Source organism: Bombus impatiens, unplaced genomic scaffold (genome assembly GCF_000188095.3).
Source record: "Bombus impatiens unplaced genomic scaffold, BIMP_2.2 scf_0543, whole genome shotgun sequence".
In the NCBI taxonomy this organism is placed as follows: Eukaryota; Metazoa; Arthropoda; class Insecta; order Hymenoptera; family Apidae; genus Bombus; species Bombus impatiens.
In genome coordinates, this window is record NT_176962.1 from 111,543 (window position 1) to 119,526 (window position 7,984).

At 40.4% G+C, this 7,984-nt stretch overlaps 1 protein-coding gene and 1 long non-coding RNA gene across 3 annotated transcripts in view; one reads left to right on the top strand and one right to left on the bottom strand.

Annotated features, from left to right (window-relative positions):
• The window catches only part of LOC100740750 (neurogenic protein mastermind), a gene marked incomplete at its 5' end in the record, with an annotated part of 247,459 nt that overhangs the window by 98,115 nt on the left and 141,360 nt on the right, over positions 1-7,984 (top strand).
• Positions 500-7,984, bottom strand: part of LOC112213228 — a 14,428-nt gene continuing 6,943 nt past the window's right edge. Inside the window, exons 1-4 of one of the 2 annotated variants that reach the window (XR_004462113.1) lie at positions 7,730-7,978; positions 6,978-7,430; positions 787-878; positions 500-715 (exon numbers count right to left, since the gene is read on the bottom strand). This is a non-coding gene — a long non-coding RNA (uncharacterized LOC112213228). Of the gene's footprint in view, positions 716-786; positions 879-6,977; positions 7,431-7,729; positions 7,979-7,984 lie in introns of those variants that run through there. The other variant, XR_002947111.2, reaches the window with a different exon arrangement.

Genomic DNA, 7,984 nt, shown 5'->3' on the forward strand with positions numbered 1-7,984 from the left:
CGCCGATTTCCGAGGTCCTTTAATAACGACCACGGTGATTTATCGACAACGCCACGAAGAGTGGTCCGCCACAGCACCAGATTCGCAGATAGATAGACACGCTTGGGAACAGGATAAGTACATCGACCTCCGATCGATTCCGCCGCGTGCCTATGGCTTTTCCTCCGCGAATACCTTCCGGCTAACGTTTTCATTTCGTCGCTCCGATTCGATTCGTTATCAACATACTGCGCATTCTTATGCAAATTAATATTTTCGACGATATAATTAAGAAAGTAGAAGCCCGATAGAAAATTGTTTTAACTACCAAGTGTTACAGAAACCATCGTACTTTGTGCATTTTATATATTTTTTCGTATTGTGCAATCTTACATTTTCAAATTTCCTATTGTTAAAAATTATCAACTAAATAGCGATCGGTCAGATCAACCGATCGGTCGATACCGCGAACTTTGAACGAATTAAGGCTCAAGATGAAGGAGATGTAATATATCGAGTGTTAGTATAGTTTGGCAATTTATTTGCACTTGTTGTATACAAGCAGAGTTTGATGTCCTGATTGTAAGATCTTGTTGAGACTGAAGAAGATGTAGTTTTTCGCCTGCACGATACGACGATCTGATAAAGACTGTCCCAGTATGTTGTTGACATTCCCCCAGTCGCTAAGTTTCCTTCGTACATCGTGCCTTTCCATCCCTGGGGTTTTCTAGATTTACTTGTGCTCACGGAGATGCATACCCTTCGGTATCGCCAGGGTTTTCCTCAAACTCTGCGTCATCAGATTACCCGCTCGGGAAAGCGGGCAATTCGGAATTTCCCAAAAAAGGGAGAGGTGCTGTCCGAATCATAAACGGACGATCATTCCAAATCGCGAACACCTACGAATACCATAAAGGATATAACCTAACAAACACGAAGATGGTACCCCGCTGGGGGTAGCCACCCACATGATAATCAACCAGCTAAAGAATTCTACCAAATGTCCAAATTGGACAAATTGTGAATGTGAAACATCAAATAAAAAAAAGAAAATCTACGAATACAGGAAGATTCCTAGTTTAGTTATCGCAGTAATTTGCCAACTAATGACATAAACGATTAATACATATTTTTCTATTTTATAAATCCCCTTTATTCTTACATCAGTCTTACTATTTGTACATTTCGAAGAAAAACAATTTTCAAACACGATACTATGAATCTCTGATACTCCTACAATCCAGATAAAACAACATAGTTTTAAGAAACAGATACATTTTCCAACGAAACGATTGTCGTCGTGGTCACAAAAAAAGAATGTTTACTTCCGCATCTCGAGGTTCGAACCGCGTGGAATCCACGTTAGACGTACGAAGAAACAAAGAAAAGAAGGATTCCTTTCCTCTTGTACCCGGAAACCGGTCAAGGGAGTCCCAACACAGGCGGTATCAATGATCTCGGCGTGGAATTCTCGTTTGTCAGACGTCAACCAGCTACTCGACTGACCATGACGATCGCACGAAACTTAACCGGCAACGAGTGGAGGAAACGATCAGAAATCCAAGCATTTTGTAGCAACCATCGGCCTACTTATGTTCCTATTAATCCATCCAAGTGCCGCCGTGCGCTCGATAATATTGAACCGCGTTATAATCGACTTATCGTCGTCGATTGTTAGTTTCTCTCTCTATTCGCCTTCTCTTTCTCTTTTTCGTTCTTTCTTTCGTTCTCACTTTGATGAATTCGAGTCACCGGGAAAATCGATTCTTCTCGCGCGACACGGTTCGTTCGGTCGTGCTCATACGATTTCTCGGTTGTCACGTTTGGCTGCTTTGCTGACCAGCGTTGCCTTCGTGAGATTTTAGAGCCTGGCATTGCATAGCGAATTCATTGTGACTCGTTTCTTGTCATTTTTGTAATATTACTCAAAATTTGTCGAGAGAATGAAGGGTAAACAGAAGAGGGTGAAGATGGTAATTGGTTTTGTTTCTGACGCAGTCAATTTTAGATGAAGCAAATAAAGCAGGTGTAATATGAAGATAACGAGAAATAGATTCCATCTGTGAAATACTTACTAAAGTTTGACTTTATTTCTGTAGATTTTTGTGGTCTTTGGAGAATAGAATTTTTCAAAAATTGTAGAAAACTGTATGCTAATGATAAATTGATATTTCACTATATAGATAGATACATATATTTTTGTATGATAGTTAAATATCTCTTCCATTTTTCTCTACTCTTAAACGCGCATACGAATTATAATTATTCCTAAATTTTCAAGAATACTTCTATAGGATAGTGTAAAAACTATTCTTAAAGCAAGTGTACATACAATTTTCGTTCGGTTTACAAGAGAAAGTCTGAGCGAAGTGTCCTTTCATACACGAAAACCGGAAACTGTTAAACTGTTGTTTCATGTGCCAATGATTACAATTACTCTCGTGCGTTTGTCAGGCTCGACGAAACAATGAAAATTTTGCGTGGTGAAAGCGGCCAGTTTTCATCGACTAAAGACACCGGATGTTCTTACATTCGCATAGATGCGAGCGATTTCGACTATGAGCTAGACTTTCCGTGTGTTCGACGAATTTCACTTATTCAAAACTTTTGACTCTATACTCGTTATTCTCGTTTCATCTTCCTTCTTTCCCCGATTTCCTTATAAACTATAACACAAATCAACTAATTCTATATTAAATTAATTTACCAAATTAATTAATTTATCTGCTAACTTGCGATCATTGAAATCGACTCAGAGAACAAAAGAAACGCGAATCCATCAAGAAAACGTATTTCTCTGCGATTCCCAAATATCTTCAAGCCAAAATCGAAAATAACAAATCGTCATAAAACGAATCGGTACAACTGATGCTGATAATAATTCGCGTTAACCTAACGTGATCCAACTAACTAACAAGATTCGCTACCGTATCTTGAATTCTCCTACGTAAACCGTCGATCCAATTAAACGCGCGTAAACGCCCGACGACAACTCACCAGCTCGTTAAAACTATCATCTAAACCAGCGATCAATTGCGTCGCGACGCAAATCGGCTCGCGAAACGAGACACGGAGTCGTAGTTGGCTCGTAAATCGGAGATCTGCGCGTGCACCTGCGCGAACAGACGCGCACGGAGGCTCTACGCGTCGCGTACTTGCAAAGAGTAAAGTCACGAGCTGGCTCGTGGGTGGCATAGGACGTTGCAGCGTACAATGCGAATGCAGTCACGGTGATACGCGTCGCATAAAACGTTCTAGGTATCCTTTACGCGCGCATACGCTCGCCTCTGCATAATTCGTGCGAGAAGAAACGGGTTAGAAGCTAGAGAACCGCGAGATAGTGCGCGTTTGCATAGTATACGAAGGTATACGTTTTCACGCCGATTTCGCCGGTAGTCGTTTATGATGGCAAAGTAATAAGAAACGGCTTAGCCGACAGATTGCCTGCCCCGTCCCTGTACTGCGTAATAGAGGCTTCTTCTCCTAACCCGACACGGCTTCCTTCGATCCTTTCCTTCCTGAGGAGAGAGAAGAGGGCCGATAGCAAAGAGGCTCTCTTCCTCGGAGTCGCATCGCAACTTCTAATGTCTAATAATACTCCCTCTTTGTCTCTTTTTATATTCCTCTTCCTTGCTGAATTGCCATCGAGAATATTTTAATAAGGCCGCTAACGCGTTCATAGCGAGAAAATCGCGAGATCTTTATCTTCAGAATCGTGACATTCGGAATTATTTCCTGGAAGATGAGAGTTTTGCGTTAAATGTTTTGTGTATGGTAAACTGTAACTGGCGCTAGCCAGATTCGATAATTACTTCGAAACGTTTTTAGAATTGAGAATTAAACTCATCGTGCGACGGAACGTACACGTTAAAACAGGAAAGGAAACGAACGAAAATTGGACAAGTAGTAGTAGTAGTCAATATGTGCGTCACACATCGCGTTATATATTATATTTCTGGAAAATCCCAAGAATCTTTTCTATCGAAATGAGTGAATGCAAATTTGTAAATTTTATATATGCAATACGAGAGGCACGTTCCAAGAGGCAAAGTCTCGGCCAGTTAACTTGCCACTACTGTATGTGACTATGCGACTGGACGAGTGGGTGGTTTGAGGTTAGGGTCAGGAGGTATGTGACCCGTAAGTAGATTTTACCGATTAGTGGGATTCGCAGTTAGAGGTGAAATTGGTATGTTGATACGGAAGCTTAATCATAGTAAAAGAAGTATGTGATAAAATACGTGTAAGATTCTTGTATATTCTAATGCGTTCGAGTTTATAACTATAATACTTACGATTAAACATTTTTATCTTACAATCGATCGAACTAATTTAGTTAGTTTTAAAAGAATAACGAAAACAGATCTCCTTTGTGAACACGGCACTTCTTCGCGTTGAATTAACCAACCGCGACGTTTGATGGTCGACTGACCCAGTTTCGTGGTTCAGTGACCAAAGTTTTTGGAGAACACCGAGGACACGGGCTTCTCCAATTTTCGTATCAGTGGCGATTCCGTTAATACAATTCGCATATTTTATTTTTGTTAGAATGTTTACTTCATTATTGTTGGAATAACGTTAAAAAGCATGCAAGTTACAGTTCTAATAATTTGAAGAACAGTTTCACTATTGTTCGTTCAATCGAATAATATGTAAACATTTGTCGATTTTGATAACTTCTTATTTGCCCTTTTATTTTATCTGCATTGTTCCTACAAAATACGAACCGACGAATTTTAGTGAAAAGTTATATTTAATTAAAAATTATACGCTCTTGCAATTCGACGACTTCACTTATAATTAGTCGTATTCTTCTAAAAACGAGATACGGTTTCCTTTTATTACGTTACGTAACGACAATCAGAATTTCAGTCGTCAGTCATTAACCAGACAATCAGACGCTGATTATGCAATGTCGGCCCAGTTTGAAACTTGTCCACGTGAAATGATAATCACGTATCATAGTCGACGCATCGACGCGTTAGGGAACACGAGGCGAGTGGCGAAGAGAATTGGGCGCGGACGCGGAGGGTCGAAAGATTGCATCGCCGATACCGCGTGTTCGACACGCTGCGGAACACGTGTACCGATGCAAGTCGAAGCGCATACATCCGCATAGGGTATCTCGAGCATGCGCCACGTCGCACAGAATCTTGCAAAATCATTCGAGTTCCCAACTTTTCGTTCCACGTGAAACAACGTCTCTATATATGGATATAATCGATTCATTTTGCAAATTATCTTTCGGTAAGCATGTAATGCTATGCCTTTTGTTAAAGAAAAGATCTAGACATGTATTGAATTTTTTAAGCTTCATTGAATTTAAACAGCAGATTCTTCTTATATAAGAAGATGAAGTTTAGATTGAATTTTCAATATCACTTGAGAGCAGACGCGTGTAATTGCATAAAAGAGCAGCAGAAAGAGATTCAGTGAGATTATTCGTCTAATAATAAAAAGATATCGAAAGTGTAATAATTGTACAACGGCAGGCTTTGTAGAAGCTTGACATCGTAGTCGAAGATAATGAAAGGAAAGAAAATAAAGATTACAAACGAGGTACCAACCAAAACGTTCGGAATATCCTTGATCGGGATATCCTTTTCACTAATTAAAACGTCTTTAGCCTTACGAACAGGGAAACTTACCAATAATTTAAAAAAGAACATATAAAAAGACACGTGATTATTAAAATTCTCTTCTACTAAAAAAATGTCATTTCCTTTCGAATCTCAATTTAATATTCTTCTTACGCTTAAGTCCACTCTATACAAATACTTTCTTTACATCCAATTCTTTTCTCCAATACAAAACGACCGATTAGAAACCTGTCGAAACAATGGCGAGGACAATGAAAGATCAAGACGAACGCTCCGTTTTTATTCCACTTCCTTGAAATGTAGGTCTTCCTTTGTCGCGACGAGTGGTGGAACCATGTCGAGATATCGCGACTCGACTCGGGTCGGCGTAGAAAAGTTCGTTTAAACGGTGAAATATCGAATCGTGCGCGGCGCCTGCCCGTTGATATTCGAAAATTTGCATGTCCGGAAATTGCGAGGCCTGGCAGCGAAGGTTATTCGAAGTGGCGGGCATAATAAGTCGCGGCAGCGACGATGGCATCGAATGGAATCGAAAGTGGGACGGCTTAATCCCAGCCGAAATCCATTCGTGGCAAGATTCATTCTTCGACCCTCTTGGCACAACAATGGCCGTTCCAGCTTCCGTTTCTCAACATATCATCCACCGTTGCGCGATCGTCTCGATAAATGGACGCTTCTTCCTATCCCTACCCTCTGTCTGCGAGCCTTTGCCCCTCCCCTCTGATTACACGGTTTAATTAACGAGCTGGTGGCTCGTACGCGAACCTCCATCGTCTCTTCCAGCCTCCTTTCCAGGAGGTGACTCGAAATGTTTAGTTACTCGTGTGAAAACTATGAGTTTCTGTTCTTATGTACATACTGCATATGTATATCGTACAGAATATCATGTGATGGAAGGTTTTAGAAATTTGAAATCGTTGTTCTGAAAGCTGAAAGTTGTGAAATAGTTGCGTGATATGGTAATTTGTGAATTTGAGATAATCAGTAATAATAATACCTCTAATCGCGTCATACTTCGAATGAATACACGTTGAAATTTCTATGCATTTCCGTTTGAATCTAAATTCAAAAGTTGCACCTCGTATTTGACTTTGTACATACGACATAAAATTGATAGCTCGAAGTTGGAAATCTGAATTTGAATTTCTATCATATTCTTTATCTACTCTAACACATTTATCACACACTACCTATACCACACAAACGTAACCACACGATTAATTATCGTAGCGTCACGAGACTCAAATAGAAATATCACCTACCAATATTCCCACATGCCTCCCCAAGAAAGAAAAATCTTCTTTAAACAAACAATTTTCAAACTCTCCAGTAGACGTCTAACTTCAACCTTCCAACATATACACCCCACATGGTTTCACCACTCTCATAAACGATTACCTCCAACGCAGAGCTATCCAACTTTCGAGCCATCCACTCGATTCGATCTCTTCACGTATCGTCCGAAAACAGGTTCGTTGGTCTGCGAAGGTATCTAATTTCCCAGTGCAAGCTCTTGGTTCATCCCGATGGCCACAGGCCATCTGGTACATCCACATCGCCTCCTCGCTGCTCACCTTACGATACGGTTACCATAATCTCAGTCTGTCTCGTCTACCAGTAGAAAAAATCCGTAACTCAGTCGCGAATCGATTCGCGGGGTCAAGTGGCCTTCTTCTTGGTCGCGAGGCTAACGGTATCTCCAATTAAGGACAGGGGCGGCAGATTTCGTTGGTGGAAGTCAATTCTTTGGTCGGACAGTGGTCGATGACGTTTGCGGATTGCAGTGTAAAACTCTGTGGTTACGATGTGTGCGTGTTCCGACGAATGAAACATCCAAGGGGAGGTACTGTCCTAGAAATTTCTAGCTGTAATCTCTCGTCAGTCAGCTCATCTTTTAAATACACTGTCGGCTATAAGTATTAGGACACTATATCGATATTTGCTATAAATTGTATGCTCTCTATACTGTTTCTATTTCTTAATCGTTTCATTATTAATCTATTATTCCATATCGCATGTGTTTTATAATATGAAACGTAGTAACAGAAAACGTAAAATTTGTTTAAATTCCCCAATAAATAAAACAAATATATAAGTATCCTAATACTTACAACTAACTAACTGTATAGCTGGAAGACGAAAGTACGGACCACCGAGTGCGAGTGAAATAAACAGAGGGGGTTAGAGACACGCACGAACGCCCGCTCGAAAGAAGCAATCGTAAAAATTGAGCAGGATAATTCTGATGAAAATACGTCTATAGGTAACGCTTATTGACGTCTTTTTATGTACGATTACTTCGTATTGAGTTGTTAAGAACGATAGTTTCTCAGAACACGCATCCCACTGTAACGATAGACTAAAAAGGGGGTTGGAGGCGTCGCGTGGATTCGACGGTGGCTCGG